Consider the following 23,696-nt stretch of genomic DNA (forward strand, 5'->3'; position numbering starts at 1 on the left):
ACCAGGGAAAACACAAATTATGCAATCAAGTGTCCAACATTTGGGGAAACCGCAGGAGCAGCACACCCAGAGTGCAATGGGTGAGCCTTGCCCTGGGAGAAGCACCTTCATGATCATAGTATCTCACCTGGCAGGTAAGTAGGAGTTGGGCTAGAGCTGGGGAGGGTCGCTGCTCGGGCACCCCCCTGTCAAGTGAAGGAGATCCAACTGAGGCAGCACAAGGGAACTCTCGAAAGAAGAACAAGGCTAGAGGAAGATCTGAGATAAAGAAATCTGACTTTTACCAGAGCTGACCAGAGGAAAGCACAAACACAGTACCTCACTACCACAAATAATGCAGTCCAGTTTCCCACATTTGGGGAAATCACAGGGATCAGCATACCCAGAATGCAATGAATGAACCTCACCCTGGGAGAACAATCTTCATGACCATGGTATCTCCTATGCAAAATAAGTATGATTTGAGATAGGGCTGGGGAGGGCTGCTGCTCAGGCACATCTCTGTCAAGAATTTATAAAGTCTATACATATATATAACCAAATGTCAATATATATATATATATAGAACCCAGCGCTCCTATCAAAACTTATCTATTTCACCAATTTGTTGCTTATTTAATCTTTATACATCTATTAATTTTTACCATATATTATAAAATGCTGCTCCCATAGTTAGTACTGTTCTACCAATAATAAACCAAATTTTAAAGATAATCACACTTGTTATCAAGGGAGCGCAAAAAATAGAATATACAAGCTCTTTATTTAAAAAAAAATATATATAGACAGAAGAAACCCACATTCAACAAAATACAATGGAGTCAACATATATAGGCACCACTATCCATATCTAAATGTAATCAGTATCTATTTCATATTGCCCTTGATGACAACGGAATGTCTATTAAAGTGTCCAAAAAATCCTCCTGGATACAGCTGTTGTAATTAAATCGTTACTTTCCAATTGTAATTGATACATTAAATTCCTTCTTGTGGATGAACAGCAACAGTTGTAACCAACGCCTCTTATTTACTGCAGTTAAAGTTCATATGTAACTCACGTGAGTAATGAAAGAAAATAGGGGGAGAGCGCTGTGATGGTTGGTGAAACACAGCGGTATGCTACAACGTACCCACATTTGCATCCATGCATATATAGATGTAGGTGTGTGTACGTCGGTGTGCGTCCAGGTGTCAACGCGTGTATGTATAGATGCAGGTGTGGGTACGTCTGTGTATGTCCAGGTGTCAGAATGTGTATGTATAGATGCAGGTGTGGGAACGTCAGTGTAGGTTCAGATGTCAGCGCGTGTATGTATAGATGCAGGTGCTTGTATGTCCAGATGTCAGTGCATGTATGTATAGATGCAAGTGTGGGTACGTCGGTGTATGTCCATTTGTCAGCGCGTGTATATATAGATGCAGGTGCTTGTATGTTGGTGTATGTCCAGGTGTCAGCGTGTGTATGTATAGATGCAGGTGTGGGAATGTTAGTGTATGTCCAGGTGTCAGGGTGTGTATGTATGGATATTAGGTGTGGGTACATCAGTGTATGTCCAGGTGTCAGCGCATGTATGTATAGATGCAGGATAATAATCACACAGCGTGCCCCCCACCAACCACAAACCTCCCCCACCCCCCTGTATGACATAAACACAGCTAATTACACTTACACACAATAATTTCAGTTTGCGACCAGGAGCCGGCAATGTATGTGCACCCAAATGAAGCCACTGTACATGCCCTGCAGGCTGCTATGTACTGCACAGGTGCAACAAATTTAAATGCCCTATCTTTAAAATGGGGCATATTTTACTAAATTAAAAAAACCTGTAACTTTCTGTAAAACCTTAACCCCAAAAGGCACTACACTAACATAGGGGTGTAGAGTTGGATCTTGATCCAAGGCACCAACAGGCTAAAGCTTTGACTGTTCCCAGGATGCCTTGCACCGCCTCCTCTATAACCCTGCCCAGTGACGTAACTAGACCTTTGTGGTCCCCATAGCAAAATTCTGAATGGGCCCACCAGCACTCAACAAGAATGAGTGGCGTTTGGGGTCAGAAAAGTAGAGGGGAAGGGGTCTGACAGAGTAGGGGGCAGGACATGAATGAATAGAAACTGAGGTGTCCATTATATAAAGAAATATAGGCCCTCATTCCGAGTTGATCGGTCGCAAGGCGAATTTAGCAGAGTTACACACGCTAAGCCGCCGCCTACTGGGAGTGAATCTTAGCTTCTTAAAATTGCGACCGATGTATTCGCAATATTGCGATTACTAACTACTTAGCAGTTTCAGAGTAGCTCCAGACTTACTCTGCCTGTGCGATCAGTTCAGTGCTTGTCGTTCCTGGTTGACGTCACAAACACACCCAGCGTTCGGCCAGGCACTCCCACCGTTTCTCCGGCCACTCCTGCGTTTTTTTCCGGAAACGGTAGCGTTTTCAGCCACACGCCCCTGAAACGCCGTGTTTCCGCCCAGTAACACCCATTTCCTGTCAATCACATTACGATCGCCGGAGCGAAGAAAAAGCCGTGAGTAAAAATACTTTCTTCATAGTAAAGTTACTTGGCGCAGTCGCAGTGCGAACATTGCGCATGCGTACTAAGCGGATTTTCACTGCGATGCGAAGAAAAATACTGAGCGATCAACTCGGAATGAGGGCCATAGTATGTGTGTCTGTGTGTATATCACACACACACACATATAAGGGAAATTCAAATGCCCTCAATTATTGCGCCCATTACACTCTGGTTTAGGTGCACAAAGCACCTAAACCTGAATAAAGTAATGGGCGCGATCGTGAAAAGACACCGTTTGGTTGCCCAAATGGGTCTCTTTGCACACATTTCAGCTTGTTTCCCCTGGGGGTAGCGAGCTGAAATAAACATGTCGCACCCGTTGGCAGCAACATTAGAATAGCTGCTGACGGGCACGATTGAGGGAGGAAAGGGACATTTGAATCCAGCCCATAGATGCAATGTGAATATGTAATTTGTACCTTTCTTTCTTAAAATGTATATAGTAGTGTATACACTAGAGGTCTTTCCGAACCCCCTAATCCTAACATTGTAATTTGCTTTAGGGCGCACCTCCAATTAGTCTAGTGTTTCGTATTTTCACATTAAATACTTTCTTGCATTGGTTGGTTAAAGATTAGATCGTATATTTTTCTAGATATAGCTGTGCATAGTCTACAAGGCTACATGCTTCTCCCCTAACTAGAGATGTGCAGCGGGCATTTTTCGTGTTTCATGTTTTGGTTTTGGATTCGGATCCGCAGTTGTGTTTTGGATACGGACGCGTTTTGGCAAAACCACCTTTTGGGTTTTGTATTCGGGTGATTTTTTTTTAAACCCTCAAACAGCTAAAATCATAGAATTTGGGGGTAATTTTGATCCTATAGTATTAAGCTCAATAACCATAATTTCTACTCCTTTCCAGTCTATTCTGAACACCTCACACCTCCCAATATTATTTTTAGTCCTAAAATTTGCACCAAGGTCCCTGGATGACTAAGCTAAGCGACCCAATTGGGCAGCACAAACACCTGGCCCATCTAGGAGTGGCACTGCAGTGTCAGACAGGATGGTACTTAAAAAAATAGCCCCAAACAGCACATGATGCAAAGATAAATAAAAAAAGAGGCGCAAGATGAAATTGTAGTGTGTCTCTCCTGCTCAGTGTCAGTTCTCAGTAGTATCCTCATCAGTGCTCAGTATCACTGCTCATTGTCTTGTGCTGCATTGTGGTGCTCAGTATACTAGAGTACATTACTAATAGTCCAGTGCTGCATCTTGCTGCTCAGTGTCAGTTCTAGTATCCTCATCAGTGCTCAGTATCACTGCTCATTGTCTTGTGCTGCATTGTGGTGCTCAGTATACTACAGAACATTACTAATAGTCCAGTGCTGCATCTGGCTGCTCAGTGTCAGTTCTAGTAATCTCATCAGTGCTCCGTATCACTGCTCATTGTCTTGTGGTGCTCAGTATACTACAGTACATTACTAATACTCCAGTGTCTTGTGCCGCATATGGCTGCTGTAGGGTGCTGTGGTAGTGTCCTGTCACTGTGCATATGTCATCATTCCAGTCACAGTGATATCTGGTATCTATCTAGTGGTATCTAATTCCAGACATTACCACCGTCTAATTCCAGATATATTACTGGCATATAATTCCACACATTAAAAAATGGAGAACAAAAAGGTGGAGGGTAAAATAGGGAAAGCTCAAGATCCACTTCCACCTAGTGCTGAAGCTGCTGCCACTAGTCAAGGAAGAGACTATTCAATGCCATCAACATTATGTAATGATTATACGATACATTATATATCATATCATTGTATGGTTGTAAAATACAACTTAAAAACTTTAATTAATAAATACATAAAGGGGTATATGCAATTGTGGTCGAATTCCCGAAATTGTCGAATTTCGGGTCATTTTCCCCCCAAAAAAAAAAAATTGTCAATGCAATTCAGTGCTTTCCGTCAAAAAAACGGACTTTCAAAATTCGACTTTTTGAAATTCGACTTTTTGCAAATTCGACTTTTCTGCAATGATACAAGTGCTGCAATTCTACAAAAGCATATTCAATTCAAGTTTGGAAATTCGACAGCAGTGCTTTTAGACAGTAAATTCGTCATTTTCAATCCGTCACACTTTGGAGGGTGAAAACAATAAAAAAAAATTTAAACATGTTTTTTTTGTGTGTTTTTTTTTTGTGGGAATAGCATATCTATTTATATTAGAAGGGATTAGGTACTTTTTTTTTTTTTTTTTTTTTTGGAGGCACAAGTATTATTTATATATTTTTTAAAATATTATTTATTTATTTATTTTTTAGTGCTGGAACGGGAAAATTTTAAAAAAAAATGGCGTGGGGTCCCCCCTCCAAAGCATAACCAGCCTCGGGCTCTTCGAGCTGGTCCTGGTTCTAAAAATGCGGGGAAAAATTGGGCAGGGATCCCCCGTATTTTTAAAACCAGCACCGGGCTCTGCGCCTGGTGCTGGTGCAAAAAATACGGGGGACAAAACGAGCAGGGGTCCCCCGTATTTTTTACACCAGCATCGGGCTCCACTAGCTGGACAGATAATGCCACAGCCGGGGGTCACTTTTATACAGTGCCCTGCGGCCGTGGCATTAAATATCCAACTAGTCACCCTTGGCCGGGGTACCCTGGGGGAGTGGGGACCCCTTCAATCAAGGGGTCCCCCCCCCAGCCACCCAAGGGCCAGGGGTGAAGCCCGAGGCTGTCCCCCCCATCCAAGGGCTGCGGATGGGAGGCTGATAGCCTTGAGTAAAATGACAAGAATATTGTTTTTTCCAGTAGTACTACAAGTCCCAGCAAGCCTCCCCCGCAAGCTGGTACTTGGAGAACCACAAGTACCAGCATGCGGGAGAAAAACGGGCCCGCTGGTACCTGTAGTACTACTGGGAAAAAAATACCCAAATAAAAACAGGACACAGGCACCGTGACAGTAAAACTTTATTACACACTGCCGACACACACATACTTACCTATGTTCACACGCCGACATCGGTCCTCTTCTCCATGTAGAATCCACGGATACCTGAAAAGAAAAGTTCAATATACTCACCTCAGCCAGGGTCCAGAGATAAATCCACGTACTTGGCAAAAAAAGAAAATGGACACACGGACCACCGGACTGAAAGGGGTCCCATGCTGACACATGAGACCCCTTACCCCGAATGCCGGGACACCACGTGACTCCTGTCACTGAAGTCCCTTCAGCCAATCAGGAAGCGCTACTTCCGTGGCGCTCACCTGATTGGCTGTGCGCTGTCTGTGCTGTGACAGCGCATCGCACAGCTCGGTCCATTAGTTTCAATGGTGGGAACTTTGCCGTCAGCGGTGGGGTTACCCGCGGTCAGCCGCTGACCGGCGGGTGACCTCACCGCTAGCCGCTAAGTTCCCACCATTGAATATAATGGACGGAGCTGTGCGATGCGCTGTCACAGCACAGACAGCGCACAGCCAATCAGGTGAGCGCCACGGAAGTAGCGCTTCCTGATTGGCTGAAGGGACTTCAGTGACAGGAGTCACGTGGTGTCCCGGCATTCGGGGTAAGGGGTCTCATGTGTCAGCATGGGACCCCTTTCAGTCCGGTGGTCCGTGTGTCCGTTTTCTTTTTTTGCCAAGTACGTGGATGTATCTCTGGACGTGGATGTACCTCTGGACGCTGGAAGGTGAGTATAATTTTTTTCACAGGTACCCTCGGATCGTCGGAGACCGTGGCAGTCGGCGTGTCAACATAGGTAAGTATGAATGTGTCGGCAGTGTGTAATAAAGTTTTACTGTCACGGTGTCTGTGTCCTGTTTTTATTTGGGTATTTTTTCCCAGTAGAACTACAGGTACCAGCGGGCCCGTTTTTCTCCCGCATGCTGGTACTTGTGGTTCTCCAAGTACCAGTATGCGGGGGAGGCTTGCTGGGACTTGTAGTTCTTCTGGAAAAAACAATATTCTTGTCATTTTACTCTAGGCTATCAGCCTCCCATCCGCAGCCATTGGATGGGGGGGACAGCCTCGGGCTTCACCCCTTGCCCTTGGGTGGCTGGGGACCCCTTGATTGAAGGGGTCCCCACTCCCCCAGGGTACCCCGGCCAGGGGTGACTAGTTGGATATTTAATGCCACGGCCGCAGGGCACTGCATAAAAGTGACCCCCGGCTGTGGCATTATCTGTCCAGCTAGTGGAGCCCGATGCTGGTGTAAAAAATACGGGGGACCCCTACTCTTTTTGTCCCCCGTATTTTTTGCACCAGCACCAGGCGCAGAGCCCGGTGCTGGTTTTAAAAATACGGGGGATCCCTGCCCAATTTTCCCCCCGCATTTTTGGAACCAGGACCAGCTCGAAGAGCCCGAGGCTGGTTATGCTTTGGAGGGGGGACCCCACGCCATTTTTTTTTTCGTGTTTTTCCCGTTTTTTCCCGTTTTTTTAATTCGCGGCAAAATACGGCAAATTGGCCGTTTTTCGCCCGCGGGACTGTCGAATCCGTTTTTCATTGAATATGGTGAATTCCGGCAGCCACCTGCCGGAATTCACATGTCGAATTGTGTCGAATTTAAAAACGGCCATAATTTGCCGCGATTCGCCGTGAATTGCATATACCCCAAAGTAGCTTTTATGTAACCTTTTTAAACCTATTAGCATAGACCGAATCTCATCGTGTGTATAGGCCTTTAGTTCAACAACAGCATGGGACCAGTTAGTGTGTTTTGACCACTGCACAGCACCTGGTGTTATATAGTAAGCACCACTATGGCATAGTATACAGCATTATGGGCCTGATATGAGTGTGACCAGCGGTGATGTGGAATGCAGTAGGAGGTGCTGTTTAGCAAGCACCACTTCTATATTCACCATGCAGTATATTGTGTGAATATAGAAGTGTTGGTTGTGTTATGTATTAGAGTAATTATTGCAGCTCCCAGCTAAAATTGCAACAATGTAATTTAGTGACAAGCTGCAGAGATTAACCCTTTCTGTGGCTGCTGCACAACCTCTATTCATATCGCTGAATTAAATTAGGGAGATGTTCTCACCCCGCGAGCAAGCGCAGGTATATGCCACACTTATGGTAACATTGGATTTGCAGATATTTTCTTGCAGGGGTGTTTCTAAACAATTTGGCTTCAAATGCGAGATTTAAAAATGCGTGCCCCCCGCCACCATTGGCATTAAAAATTGTGCCCCTCCCCCATATATATATATAAAAAAAACTATATTTGCATGAGCGCTCCGAACGGGATGGGGGGGCGTGACCTCGCAAAAATGGGTATGGTCTCCATAAAATGGGCGTAGCCTTTCAGGCAAAGACTACCTTACACCCCAGTTCTTGACCCTGCACCAACAGACCTCGGCCACCACAGGGAAAAAAGTACAGTCATTTCCACCATGTTAAGCCCCACACATTAATGCCCTTTGGAACATATTATGTCACTCACCACAATATCTGTGATACACTATGCCCTACAGTAAAGCTTCTAATTACTTTTACAAAAACTGCTCAACGCCAAGAGTTTCACGTGCTGGGTGTCATGCTCATTGCCAGGGGTTTCACTCTCTGGGTGTCATGCTCATTGCCAGGGGGAACGCAGTAGGAGGTGTTATATAGTAAGCACCACTATGGCATAGTATATAGCATTATATATATTGTGAGCACTGGTGATGTTGAGTGCAGTAGAGCTGCTGCTGGGTAATTACAATTGACTACAACCACCAATATATTCTGCTGCACTATATATATGCAAAGCTAATTCTGCTGGGTAATTACAATTGAATACAACCACCAATATATTCTGCTGCACTATATCTATATATGCAAGCTAATTCTGCTGGGTAATTACAATTGACTACAACCACCAATATATTCTGCTGCACTATATCTATATATGCAAAGCTAATTCTGCTGAGTAATTACAATTGACTACAACCACCATTATATTCTGCTGCACTATATCTATATATGCAATGCTAATTCTGCTGGGTAATGCAAATTGAAACATTATTGCATAGTATGTGATTTTGAAGTACTTTTTTAAAGTTTTGAATGATATAGACCCAGTTTAATCTTTGTGGAATGCCTGGTTGTTGTTTTTAAGGTAATTTATTGCCTGGCATTTGAGGGGGTGGGGTGTGGTTACAGATTTCAATTATTGGTTTCACTTGTAATAGTCTTCTACTTAAGTCCAATGGTGTAGGCTGTGCAAAGCCATTTGGCTGTGCATTTATTGATCTAAGCGTGCATTTTTATCAAAGCGTGATAAAATTGACACATAACAGCAGCGTTCAATCAGTATCAATTTATCTTCAGCTGATGTCGATTGTGAATTTACGTTTCTTCTCTTCTTGTCACCTACAGGTAATTACAATTGACTACAACCACCAATATATTCTGCTGCACTATATCTATATATGCAAAGCTAATTCTGCTGGGTAATGCAAATTGAAACATTATTGCATAGTATGCAATAATATAGTATGCATATAGCAGAGGATAGTTTCAATCTGCCTACCTCTGGGTTATGGGCCCAGAATGCTTTCATTGCAGTACTCTGCTGCACATGTAAGTGCAAGAGATCCTGAAGCACTCACTCATCATGGGAAAGTACCAATGTGTTTCTTCGTTGATTGATGGAAGAAACATCTTACAAAAACTCTCCAGATTATTGACTTTTAAAGTTTTTCTAGGAAACGTTCTACATGAATGCTTATTAGCGTTTGTCAGAACATACGTTTGCAAAGTGTCTCTGTGGCGCAATCAGTTAGCGTGTTTGGTTATTAACCAAAAGGTTGGTGGTTCAATCCCACCCAGGGACGTAATTTACCTTGTTATCAGATTTTGGTGATCTTTAAGTAGACAAGTCAAAATTTCAAACCCCCTCTTATGGTGTAGGGTACCTGGCCTTCTCTGATGTAATCAGAGTTAGATTTGATTAAGTGATTTTATAAAAAAAAAACAGCTAGGAAGCACAATTTAGCAGTGGGTTGCAGAGAAAAAGAAATATGCTGGCAAAAAAATCCAATTGAGTGATTAAACAGCTCTTCATTTTCTGGCTTTATTTTTAAGCTAACAAATTTGTTCTCTGAAAAGTGTCCACAAAGCCAAGTATCTGATTAACACCTTTGTAGGGATGGTTTTTCACCTATTACTAAATTAAACTTGCTTCATTGGAAAGGCAGCAAGATGCATCGTCATTTCAATATCTACTGAAATAATACAGGTTGACACCAGGAAACATTAACGCCACTGCATCCTTGCTGCTTTCTCATGTGGAAGTCTGTTTAATGTGAAAACAAGGTGATATCTAATTAGCACACAGGTAAGGAATTAAGAAAATCTTTATTTAAGGGTGAAGATGTTTCTCACAAAATCGTTGCCCCAATGCATCATTGAAATTCAAGCTGGAAAGATGATTTTAATATATCACTTGTACATTTTGTATTGCTCTTCTGGTGACAATGTAGTTTGTTTTTGTCAATTACCATTTTAATAATAGGGTAAAGAAAATTAAGTGGATTTTTGAAAGAAAACAATACTGTCAATATACTATTAAACAAATTAAAATGGTAAAAGTTATTGTACTTTAAGTAAAAATAAAAGAGCTAAAATATCAATCCCAATTTTGGATTACTTTAATTAAAAAAAAATGCATATAGCAGAGGATAGTTTCAATCTGCCTACCTCTGGGTTATCGGCCCAGCATGCTTCCATTGCAGTACTCTGCTGCACATGTAAGTGCAAGAGATCCTGAAGCACTCACTCATCATGGGAAAGTACCAATGTGTTTCTTCGTTGGTTGATGGAAGAAACATCTTACAAAAACTCTCCAGATTATTGACTTTTTTAAGTTTTTCTAGGAAACGTTCTAGATGAATGCTTATTAGCCTTTGTCAGTATGTACTTTTTGCAAAGTGTCTCTGTGGCGCAATCGGTTAGTGTGTTCGGCTATTAACCAAAAGGTTGGTGTTTCAATCCCACCAAGGGACGTAATTGACCTTGTGATCAGATTTTGGTGATATTTAAGTCGACAAGTCAAAATTTCAAACCCCCTGTTATGGTGTGGGTACCTTGCCTTCCCTGATGTAATCAGAGTTAGATTTGATTCAGTGATTTTATAAAAACAGCTAGGAAGCACAATTTAGCAGTGGGTTGCAGAGAAAAAAAATATGTTGGCAGAAAAATCCAATTGAGTGATTAAACAGCTCTTCATTTTCTGGCTTTATTTTTATGCTAACAAATTTGTTCTCTGAAAAGTGTCCACAAAGCCAAGTCTCTGATTAACACCTTTGTAAGGATGGTTTTTCACCTATTACTAAATTAAACTTGCTTCATTGGAAAGGCAGCAAGATGCATCCTCATTTCAATGTCTACTGAAATAATACAGGTTGACACCAGGAAACATTAACGCCACTGCATCCTTGCTGCTTTCTCATGTGGAAGTCTGTTTAATGTGAAAACAAGGTGATATCTAATTAGCACACAGGTAAGGAATTAAGAAAATCTTTATTTAAGGGTGAAGATGTTTCTCACAAAATCGTTGCCCCAATGCATCATTGAAATTCAACCTGGAAAGATGATTTTAATATATCACTTGTACATTTTGTATTGCTCTTCTGGTGACAATGTAGTTTGTTTTTGTCAATTACCATTTTAATAATAGGGTAAAGAAAATTAAGTGGATTTTTGAAATAAAACAATACTGTCAATATACTATTAAAACAAATTAAAATTGTAAAAGTTATTGTACTTTAAGTAAAAATAAAAGAGCAAAAATATCAATCCCAGTTTTGGATTACTTTAATTAACAAAAAAAATGCATATAGCAAAGGATAGTTTCAATCTACCTACCTCTGGGTTATGGGCCCAGCATGCTTCCATTGCAGTACTCTGCTGCACATGTAAGTGCAAGAGATCCTGAAGCACTCACTCATCATGGGAAAGTACCAATGTGTTTCTTCGTTGGTTGATGGAAGAAACATCTTACAAAAACTCTCCAGATTATTGACTTTTTAAAGTTTTTCTAGGAAACGTTCTAGATGAATGCTTATTAGCCTTTGTCAGTACGTACTTTTTGCAAAGTGTATCTGTGGCGCAATCGGTTAGTGTGTTCGGCTATTAACCAAAAGGTTGGTGGTTCAATCCCACCCAGGGACGTAATTGACCTTGTGATCAGATTTTGGTGATATTTAAGTCGACAAGTCAAAATTTCAAACCCCCTGTTATGGTGTTGGTAGCTGGCCTTCCCTGATGTAATCAGAGTTAGATCTGATTCCGTGATTTTATAAAAACAGCTAGGAAGCACAATTTAGCAGTGGGTTGCAGAGAAAAAAAATATGCTGGCAGAAAAATCCAATTGAGTGATTAAACAGCTCTTCATTTTCTGGCTTTATTTTTATGCTAACAAATTTGTTCTCTGAAAAGTGTCCACAAAGCCAAGTCTCTGATTAACACCTTTGTAAGGATGGTTTTTCACCTATTACTAAATTAAACTTGCTTCATTGGAAAGGCAGCAAGATGCATCCTCATTTCAATGTCTACTGAAATAATACAGGTTGACACCAGGAAACATTAACGCCACTGCATCCTTGCTGCTTTCTCATGTGGAAGTCTGTTTAATGTGAAAACAAGGTGATATCTAATTAGCACACAGGTAAGGAATTAAGAAAATCTTTATTTAAGGGTGAAGATGTTTCTCACAAAATCGTTGCCCCAATGCATCATTGAAATTCAACCTGGAAAGATGATTTTAATATATCACTTGTACATTTTGTATTGCTCTTCTGGTGACAATGTAGTTTGTTTTTGTCAATTACCATTTTAATAATAGGGTAAAGAAAATTAAGTGGATTTTTGAAAGAAAACAATACTGTCAATATACTATTAAACAAATTAAAATGGTAAAAGTTATTGTACTTTAAGTAAAAATAAAAGAGCTAAAATATCAATCCCAATTTTGGATTACTTTAATTAAAAAAAAATGCATATAGCAGAGGATAGTTTCTATCTGCCTACCTCTGGGTTATCGGCCCAGCATGCTTCCATTGCAGTACTCTGCTGCACATGTAAGTGCAAGAGATCCTGAAGCACTCACTCATCATGGGAAAGTACCAATGTGTTTCTTCGTTGGTTGATGGAAGAAACATCTTACAAAAACTCTCCAGATTATTGACTTTTTTAAGTTTTTCTAGGAAACGTTCTAGATGAATGCTTATTAGCCTTTGTCAGTATGTACTTTTTGCAAAGTGTCTCTGTGGCGCAATCGGTTAGTGTGTTCGGCTATTAACCAAAAGGTTGGTGGTTCAATCCCACCCAGGGACGTAATTGACCTTGTGATCAGATTTTGGTGATATTTAAGTCGACAAGTCAAAATTTCAAACCCTCTGTTATGGTGTGGGTATCTGGCCTTCCCTGATGTAATCAGAGTTAGATTTGATTCAGTGATTTTATAAAAACAGCTAGGAAGCACAATTTAGCAGTGGGTTGCAGAGAAAAAAAATATGCTGGCAGAAAAATCCAATTGAGTGATTAAACAGCTCTTCATTTTCTGGCTTTATTTTTATGCTAACAAATTTGTTCTCTGAAAAGTGTCCACAAAGCCAAGTCTCTGATTAACACCTTTGTAAGGATGGTTTTTCACCTATTACTAAATTAAACTTGTTTCATTGGAAAGGCAGCAAGATGCATCCTCATTTCAATGTCTACTGAAATAATACAGGTTGACACCAGGAAACATTAACGCCACTGCATCCTTGCTGCTTTCTCATGTTGAAGTCTGTTTAATGCGAAAACAAGGTGATATCTAATTAGCATACAGGTAAGGAATTAAGAAAATCTTTATTTAAGGGTGAAGATGTTTCTCACAAAATCGTTGCCCCAATGCATCATTGAAATTCAAGCTGGAAAGATGATTTTAATATATCACTTGTACATTTTGTATTGCTCTTCTGGTGACAATGTAGTTTGTTTTTGTCAATTACCATTTTAATAATAGGGTAAAGAAAATTAAGTGGATTTTTGAAAGAAAACAATACTGTCAATATACTATTAAAACAAATTAAAATGGTAAAAGTTATTGTACTTTAAGTAAAAATAAAAGAGCCAAAATATCAATCCCAGTTTTGAATTACTTTAATTGACAAAAAAAAATTGCATATAGCAGAGGATAGTTTCAATCTGCCTACCTCTGGGTTATGGGCCCAGCATGCTTCCGTTGCTGTACTCTGCTGCACATGTAAGTGCAAGAGATCCTGAAGCACTCACTCATCATGGGAAAGTACCAATGTGTTTCTTCGTTGGTTGATGGAAGAAACATTTTACAAAAACTCTCCAGATTATTGACTTTTTAAAGTTTTTCTAGGAAACGTTCTAGATGAATGCTTATTAGCCTTTGTCAGTATGTACTTTTTGCAAAGTGTCTCTGTGGCGCAATTGGTTAGTGTGTACGGCTATTAACCAAAAGGTTGGTGGTTAAATCCTACCCAGGGACGTAATTGACCTTGTGATCAGATTTTGGTGATATTTAAGTAGACAAGTCAAAATTTCAAGCCCCCTCTTATGGTGTAGGGTACCTGGCCTTCTCTGATGTAATCAGAGTTAGATTTGATTCAGTGATTTTATAAAAAACAGCTAGGAAGCACAATTTAGCAGTGGGTTGCAGAGAAAAAAAATATGCTGGCAGAAAAATCCAATTGAGTGATTAAACAGCTCTTCATTTTCTGGCTTTATTTTTATGCTAACAAATTTGTTCTCTGAAAAGTGTCCACAAAGCCAAGTCTCTGATTAACACCTTTGTAAGGATGGTTTTTCACCTATTACTAAATTAAACTTGCTTCATTGGAAAGGCAGCAAGATGCATCCTCATTTCAATGTCTACTGAAATAATACAAGTTGACACCAGGAAACATTAACGCCACTGCATCCTTGCTGCTTTCTCATGTGGAAGTCTGTTTAATGTGAAAACAAGGTGATATCTAATTAGCACACAGGTAAGGAATTAAGAAAATCTTTATTTAAGGGTGAAGATGTTTCTCACAAAATCGTTGCCCCAATGCATCATTGAAATTCAAGCTGGAAAGATGATTTTAATATATCACTTGTACATTTTGTATTGCTCTTCTTGTGACAATGTAGTTTGTTTTTGTCAATTACCATTTTAATAATAGGGTAAAGAAAATTAAGTGGATTTTTGAAAGAAAACAATACTGTCAATATACTATTAAAACAAATTAAAATTGTAAAAGTTATTGTACTTTAAGTAAAAATAAAAGAGCCAAAATATCAATCCCAGTTTTGAATTACTTTAATTAACAAAAAAAAAATGCATATAGCAGAGGATAGTTTCAATCTGCCTACCTCTGGGTTATGGGCCCAGCATGCTTCCATTGCTGTACTCTGCTGCACATGTAAGTGCAAGAGATCCTGAAGCACTCACTCATCATGGGAAAGTACCAATGTGTTTCTTCGTTGGTTGATGGAAGAAACATCTTACAAAAACTCTCCAGATTATTGACTTTTTATAGTTTTTCTAGGAAACGTTTTAGATGAATGCTTATTAGCCTTTGTCAGTATTTATTTTTGTAAAGTGTCTCTGTGGCGCAATCAGTTAGTATGTACGGCTATTAACTAAAAGGTTGGTGGTTCAATCCCACCCAGGGACCTAATTGACCTTGTTATCAAATTTTGGTGATCTTTAAGTAGACAAGTCAAAATTTCAAACCCCCTATTATGGTGTAGGGTACCTGGCCTTCTCTGATGTAATCAGAGTTAGATTTGATTCAGTGATTTTATAAAAACAGCTAGGAAGCACAATTTAGCAGTGGGTTGCAGAGAAAAAAAATATGCTGGCAGAAAAATCCAATTGAGTGATTAAACAGCTCTTCATTGTCTGGCTTTATTTTTATGCTAACAAATTTGTTCTCTGAAAAGTGTCCACAAAGCCAAGTCTCTGATTAACACCTTTGTAAGGATGGTTTATCACCTATTACTAAATTAAACTTGCTTCATTGGAAAGGCAGCAAGATGCTTCCTCATTTCAATGTCTACTGAAATAATACAAGTTGACACCAGGAAACATTAACGCCACTGCATCCTTGCTGCTTTCTCATGTGGAAGTCTGTTTAATGTGAAAACAATGTGATATCTAATTAGCACACAGGTAAGGAATTAAGAAAATCTTTATTTAAGGGTGAAGATGTTTCTCACAAAATTGTTGACCCAATGCATCATTGAAATTCAAGCTGGAAAGATGATTTTAATATATCACTTGTACATTTTGTATTGCTCTTCTGGTGACAATGTAGTTTGTTTTTGTCAATTACCATTTTAATAATAGGGTAAAGAAAATGAAGTGGATTTTTGAAAGAAAACAATACTGTCAATATACTATTAAAACAAATTAAAATGGTAAAAGTTATTGTACTTTAAGTAAAAATAAAAGAGACAAAATATCAATCCCAGTTTTGGATTTCTTTAATTAACAGAAAAAAATGCATATAGCAGAGGATAGTTTCAATCTGCCTACCTCTGGGTTATGGGCCCAGCATGCTTCCATTGCAGTACTCTGCTGCACATGTAAGTGCAAGAGATCCTGAAGCACTCACTCATCATGGGAAAGTACCAATGTGTTTCTTCGTTGGTTGATGGAAGAAACATCTTACAAAAACTCTCCAGATTATTGACTTTTTAAAGTTTTTCTAGGAAATGTTTTAGATGAATGCTTATTAGCCTTTGTCAGTATGGACTTTTGCAAAGTGTCTCTGTGGCGCAATCAGTTAGTATGTACGGCTATTAACCAAAAGGTTGGTGGTTCAATCCCACCCAGGGACGTAATTGACCTTGTTATCAGATTTTGGTGATCTTTAAGTAGACAAGTCAAAATTTCAAACCCCCTGTTATGGTGTAGGGTACCTGGCCTTCTCTGATGTAATCAGAGTTAGATTTGATTCAGTGATTTTATAAAAACAGCTAGGAAGCACAATTTAGCAGTGGGTTGCAGAGAAAAAAAATATGCTGGCAGAAAAATCCAATTGAGTGATTAAACAGCTCTTCATTTTCTTGCTTTATTTTTATGCTAACAAATTTGTTCTCTGAAAAGTGTCCACAAAGCCAAGTCTCTGATTAACACCTTTGTAAGGATGGTTTTTCACCTATTACTAAATTAAACTTGCTTCATTGGAAAGGCAGCAAGATGCATCCTCATTTCAATGTCTACTGAAATAATACAAGTTGACACCAGGAAACATTAACGCCACTGCATCCTTGCTGCTTTCTCATGTGGAAGTCTGTTTAATATGAAAACAAGGTGATATCTAATTAGCACACAGGTAAGGAATTAAGAAAATCTTTATTTAAGGGTGAAGATGTTTCTCACAAAATCGTTGCCCCAATGCATCATTGAAATTCAAGCTGGAAATATGATTTTAATATATCACTTGTACATTTTGTATTGCTCTTCTGGTGACAATGTAGTTTGTTTTTGTCAATTACCATTTTAATAATAGGGTAAAGAAAATTAAGTGGATTTTTGAAAGAAAACAATACTGTCAATATACTATTAAAACAAATTAAAATGGTAAAAGTTATTGTACTTTAAGTAAAAATAAAAGAGCCAAAATATCAATCCCAGTTTTGGATTACTTTAATTAACAAACAAAAAAATGCATATAGCAGAGGATAGTTTCAATCTGCCTACCTCTGGGTTATGGGCCCAGCATGCTTCCTTTGCTGTACTCTGCTGCACATATAAGTGCAAGAGATCCTGAAGCACTCACTCATCATGGGAAAGTACCAATGTGTTTCTTCGTTGGTTGATAGAAGAAACATCTTACAAAAACTCTCTAGATTATTGACTTTTTTAAGTTTTTCTAGGAAACGTTTTAGATGAATGCTTATTAGCATTTGTCAGTATGTACTTTCAGAAAGTGTCTCTGTGGCGCAATCAGTTAGTATGTACGGCTACTAACCAAAAGGTTGGTGGTTCAATCCCACCCAGAGACCTAATTGACCTTGTATTCAGATTTTGGTGATCTTTAAGTAGACAAGTCAAATTTCATACCCCCTGTTATGGTGTAGGGTACCTGGCCTTCTCTGATGTAATCAGAGTTAGATTTGATTCAGTGATTTTATAAAAACAGCTAGGAAGCACAATTTAGCAGTGGGTTGCAGAGAAAAAGAAATATGCTGGCAAAAAAATCAAATTGCGTGATTAAACAGCTCTTCATTTTCTGGCTTTATTTTTATGCTAACAAATTTGTTCTCTGAAAAGTGTCCACAAAGCCAAGTCTCTGATTAACACCTTTGTAGGAATGGTTTTTCACCTATTACTAAATTAAACTTGCTTCATTGGAAAGGCAGCAAGATGCATCCTCATTTCAATGTCTACTGAAATAATACAGGTTGACACCAGGAAACATTAACGCCACTGCATCCTTGCTGCTTTCTCATGTGGAAGTCTGTTTAATGTGAAAACAAGGTGATATCTAATTAGCACACAGGTAAGGAATTAAGAAAATCTTTATTTAAGGGTGAAGATGTTTCTCACAAAATCGTTGCCCCAATGCATCATTGAAATTCAAGCTGGAAAGATGATTTTAATATATCACTTGTACATTTTGTATTGCTCTTCTGGTGACAATGTAGTTTGTTTTTGTCAATTACCATTTTAATAATAGGGTAAAGAAAATTAAGTGGATTTTTGAAAGAAAACAATACTGTCAATATACTATTAAAACAAATTAAAATGGTAAAAGTTATTGTACTTTAAGTAAAAATAAAAGAGCCAAAATATCAATCCCAGTTTTGGATTACTTTAATTAACAAACAAAAAAATGCATATAGCAGAGGATAGTTTCAATCTGCCTACCTCTGGGTTATGGGCCCAGCATGCTTCCATTGCTGTACTCTGCTGCACATATAAGTGCAAGAGATCCTGAAGCACTCACTCATCATGGGAAAGTACCAATGTGTTTCTTCGTTGGTTGATAGAAGAAACATCTTACAAAAACTCTCCAGATTATTGACTTTTTTAAGTTTTTCTAGGAAACGTTTTAGATGAATGCTTATTAGCATTTGTCAGTATGTGCTTTTGGAAAGTGTCTCTGTGGCGCAATCAGTTAGTGTGTACGGCTATTAACCAAAAGGTTGGTGGTTCAATCCCACCCAGGGACGTAATTGACCTTGTATTCAGATTTTGGTGATCTTTAAGTAGACAAGTCAAATTTCATACCCCCTGTTATGGTGTAGGGTACCTGGCCTTCTCTGATGTAATCAGAGTTAGATTTGATTCAGTGATTTTATAAAAACAGCTAGGAAGCACAATTTAGCAGTGGGTTGCAGAGAAAAAGAAATATGCTGGCAAAAAAATCAAATTGCGTGATTAAACAGCTCTTCATTTTCTGGCTTTATTTTTATGCTAACAAATTTGTTCTCTGAAAAGTGTCCACAAAGCCAAGTCTCTGATTAACACCTTTGTAGGGATGGTTTTTCACCTATTACTAAATTAAACTTGCTTCATTGGAAAGGCAGCAAGATGCATCCTCATTTCAATGTCTACTGAAATAATACAGGTTGACACCAGGAAACATTAACGCCACTGCATCCTTGCTGCTTTCTCATGTGGAAGTCTGTTTAATGTGAAAACAAGGTGATATCTAATTAGCACACAGGTAAGGAATTACGAAAATCTTTATTTAAGGGTGAAGATGTTTCTCACAAAATTGTTGCCCCAATGCATCATTGAAATTCAAGCTGGAAAGATGATTTTAATATATCACTTGTACATTTTGTATTGCTCTTCTGGTGACAATGTAGTTTTTTTTTGTCAATTACCATTTTAATAATAGGGTAAAGAAAATGAAGTGGATTTTTGAAAGAAAACAATACTGTCAATATACTATTCAAACAAATTAAAATGGTAAAAGTTATTGTACTTTAAGTAAAAATAAAAGAGACAAAATATCAATCCCAGTTTTGGATTACTTTAATTAACAAAAAAAATGCATATAGCAGAGGATAGTTTCAATCTGCCTACCTCTGGGTTATGGGCCCAGCATGCTTCCATTGCAGTGCTCTGCTGCACATGTAAGTGCAAGAGATCCTGAAGCACTCACTCATCATGGGAATGTACCAATGTGTTTCTTCGTTGGTTGATGGAAGAAACATCTTACAAAAACTCTCCAGATTATTGACTTTTTAAAGTTTTTCTAGGAAACGTTTTAGATGAATGCTTATTAGCCTTTGTCAGTATGGACTTTTGCAAAGTGTCTCTGTGGCGCAATCAGTTAGTATGTACGGCTATTAACTAAAAGATTGGTGGTTCAATCCCACCCAGGGACCTAATTGACCTTGTTATCAAATTTTGGTGATCTTTAAGTAGACAAGTCAAAATTTCAAACCCCCTGTTATGGTGTAGGGTACCTGGCCTTCTCTGATGTAATCAGAGTTAGATTTGATTCAGTGATTTTATAAAAACAGCTAGGAAGCACAATTTAGCAGTGGGTTGCAGAGAAAAAAAATATGCTGGCAGAAAAATCCAATTGAGTGATTAAACAGCTCTTCATTTTCTGGCTTTATTTTTATGCTAACAAATTTGTTCTCTGAAAAGTGTCCACAAAGCCAAGTCTCTGATTAACACCTTTTTAAGGATGGTTTTTCACCTATTACTAAATTGCACCTCAATTATTTTCTTTACCCTATTATTAAAATGGTAATTGACAAAAACAAACTACATTGTCACCAGAAGAGCAATACAAAATGTACAAGTGATATATTAAAATCATATTTCCAGCTTGAATTTCAATGATGCATTGGGGCAACGATTTTGTGAGAAACATCTTCACCCTTAAATAAAGATTTTCTTAATTCATTACCTGTGTGCTAATTAGATATCACCCTGTTTTCACATTAAACAGACTTCCACATGAGAAAGCAGCAAGGATGCAGTGGCATTAATGTTTCCTGGTGTCAACTTGCATTATTTCAGTAGACATTGAAATGAGGATGCATCTTGCTGCCTTTCCAATGAAGCAAGTTTAATTTAGTAATAGGTGAAAAACCATCCCTACAAAGGTGTTAATCAGAGACTTGGCTTTGTGGACACTTTTCAGAGAACAAATTTGTTAGCATAAAAATAAAGCCAGAAATGAAGAGCTGTTTAATCACTCAATTGGTATTTTAGAGCTACGCATTGGAAAATTCAGGGCTATACCGTGTAGATGAAGCACTAACAGGAGGTTTTAAAATTTTCATTCTAGTGTCCTTCGTTTGGGAGAAAAATGCAAAGGTACAAGACAGCTTTTCCTTGCCAATATCTCTCTTTTGCAAAGAGCTACGCATTGGAAAATTCAGGGCTATACCGTGTAGATGAAGCACTAACAGGAGGCTTTAAAATTTTCATTCTAGTGTCCTTCGTTTGGGAGAAAAATGCAAAGGTACAAGACAGCTTTTCCTTGCCAATATCTCTCTTTTGCAAAGAGCTACGCATTGGAAAATTCAGGTCTATGTCGTGTAGATGATGGCCTAACAGGTGGCTTTAAAATTTTCTTTCTAGTGTCCTTCGTTTGGGAGAAAAATGCAAAGGTACAAGACAGCTTTTCCTTGCCAATATCTCTCTTTTGCAAAGAGCTGCGCATTGGAAAATTCAGGGCTATGTCGTGTAGATGATGGCCTAACAGGAGGCTTTAAAATTTTCTTTCTAGTGTCCTTCGTTTGGGAGAAAAATGCAAAGGTACAAGACAGCTTTTACTTGCCAATATCTCTCTTTTGCAAAGAGCTACGCATTGGAAAATTCAGGGCTATGTCGTGTAGATGATGGCCTAACAGGAGGCTTTAAAATTTTCTTTCTAGTGACCTTCGTTTGGGAGAAAAATGCAAAGGTACAAGACAGCTTTTCCTTGCCAATATCTCTCTTTTGCAAAGAGCTGCGCATTGCAAAATTCAGGGCTATGTCGTGTAGATGATGGCCTAACAGGAGGCTTTAAAATTTTCTTTCTAGTGTCCTTCGTTTGGGAGAAAAATGCAAAGGTACAAGACAGCTTTTCCTTGCCAATATCTCTCTTTTGCAAAGAGCTGCGCATTGGAAAATTCAGGGCTATGTCGTGTAGATGATGGCCTAAGAGGAGGCTTTAAAATTTTCATTCTAGTGTCCTTCGTTTGGGAGAAAAATGCAAAGGTACAAGACAGCTTTTCCTTGCCAATATCTCTCTTTTGCAAAGAGCTACGCATTGGAAAATTCAGGGCTATGTCGTGTAGATGAAGCACTAACAGGAGGCTTTAAAATTTTCTTTCTAGTGTCCTTCGTTTGGGAGAAAAATGCAAAGGTACAAGACAGCTTTTCCTTGCCAATATCTCTCTTTTGCAAAGAGCTGAGCATTGGAAAATTCAGGGCTATGTCGTGTAGATGATGGCCTAACAGGAGACTTTAAAATTTTCTTTCTAGTGTCCTTCGTTTGGGAGAAAAATGCAAAGGTACAAGACAGCTTTTCCTTGCCAATATCTCTCTTTTGCAAAGAGCTACGCATTGGAAAATTCAGGGCTATGTCGTGTAGATGATGGCCTTACAGGAGGCTTTAAAATTTTCTTTCTAGTGACCTTCGTTTGGGAGAAAAATGCAAAGGTACAAGACAGCTTTTCCTTGCCAATATCTCTCTTTTGCAAAGAGCTGCGCATTGGAAAATGCAGGGCTATGTCGTGTAGATGATAGCCTAACAGGAGGCTTTAAAATTTTCTTTCTAGTGTCCTTCGTTTGGGAGAAAAATGCAAAGGTACAAGACAGCTTTTCCTTGCCAATATCTCTCTTTTGCAAAGAGCTGCGCATTGGAAAATTCAGGGCTATGTCGTGTAGATGATGGCCTAACAGGAGGCTTTAAAATTATCTTTCTAGTGTCCTTCGTTTGGGAGAAAAATGCAAAGGTACAAGACAGTTTTTCCTTGCCAATATCTCTCTTTTGCAAAGAGCTACGTATTGGAAAATTAAGGGCTATGTCGTGTAGATGATGGCCTAACAGGAGGCTTTAAAATTTTCATTCTAGTGTCCTTCGTTTGGGAGAAAAATGCAAAGGTACAAGACAGCTTTTCCTTGCCAATATCTCTCTTTTGCAAAGAGCTACGCATTGGAAAATTCAGGGCTATGTCGTGTAGATGATGGCCTAACAGGAGGCTTTAAAATTATCTTTCTAGTGTCCTTCGTTTGGAAGAAAAATGCAAAGGTACAAGACAACTTTTCCTTGCCAATATCTCTCTTTTGCAAAGAGCTGCGCTTTGGAAAATTCAGGGCTATGTCGTGTAGATGATGGCCTAACAGGAGGCTTTAAAATTTTCTTTTTAGTGACCTTCGTTTGGGAGAAACATGCAAAGGTACAAGACAGCTTTTCCTTGCCAATATCTCTCTTTTGCAAAGAGCTGCGCATTGGAAAATTCAGGGCTATGTCGTGTAGATGATGGCCTAACAGGAGGCTTTAAAATTTTCTTTCTAGTGTCCTTAGTTTGGGAGAAAAATGCAAAGGTACAAGACAGCTTTTCCTTGCCAGTATCTCTCTTTTGCAAAGAGCTGCGCATTGGAAAATTCAGGGCTATGTCGTGTAGATGATGGCCTAACAGGAGGCTTTAAAATTATCTTTCTAGTGTCCTTCGTTTGGGAGAAAAATGCAAAGGTACAAGACAGCTTTTCCTTGCCAATATCTCTCTTTTGCAAAGAGCTACGCATTGGAAAATTCAGGGCTATGTCGTGTAGATGATGGCCTAACAGGAGGCTTTAAAATTTTCTTTCTAGTGTCCTTCGTTTGGGAGAAAAATGCAAAGGTACAAGACAGCTTTTCCTTGCCAATATCTCTCTTTTTTGCAAAGAGCTGCGCATTGGAAAATTCAGGACTATGTCGTGTAGATGATGGCCTAACAGGAGGCTTTAAAATTTTCTTTCTAGTGTCCTTCGTTTGGGAGAAAAATGCAAAGGTACAAGACAGCTTTTCCTTGCCAATATCTCTCTTTTGCAAAGAGCTGCGCATTGGAAAATTCAGGACTATGTCGTGTAGATGATGGCCTAACAGGAGGCTCTAAAATTTTCTTTCTAGTGTCCTTCGTTTGGGAGAAAAATGCAAAGGTACAAGACAGCTTTTCCTTGCCAATATCTCTCTTTTGCAAAGAGCTACGCATTGGAAAATTCAGCTAGCTGT

General features: G+C 39.0%; 2 non-coding genes and 1 pseudogene across 2 annotated transcripts; 1 reads left to right on the top strand and 2 right to left on the bottom strand.

The window, feature by feature from the left end:
- On the bottom strand, positions 1-142 carry LOC135004362 (U1 spliceosomal RNA; annotated as a pseudogene).
- A 152-nt stretch (positions 143-294) lies between these two features.
- On the bottom strand, positions 295-458 carry LOC135004360 (U1 spliceosomal RNA). The gene has a single exon (XR_010205145.1). It is a non-coding gene; the product is annotated as a U1 spliceosomal RNA (small nuclear RNA).
- Positions 459-9,273: 8,815 nt separating this feature from the next.
- Positions 9,274-9,347, top strand: TRNAN-AUU (transfer RNA asparagine (anticodon AUU)). The gene has a single exon. It is a non-coding gene; the product is annotated as a tRNA-Asn (tRNA).
- The last annotated feature ends 14,349 nt before the right edge of the window (positions 9,348-23,696 follow it).

The sequence above is a fragment of the Pseudophryne corroboree genome, unplaced genomic scaffold (genome assembly GCF_028390025.1).
Source record: "Pseudophryne corroboree isolate aPseCor3 unplaced genomic scaffold, aPseCor3.hap2 scaffold_1923, whole genome shotgun sequence".
In the NCBI taxonomy this organism is placed as follows: domain Eukaryota; kingdom Metazoa; phylum Chordata; class Amphibia; order Anura; family Myobatrachidae; genus Pseudophryne; species Pseudophryne corroboree.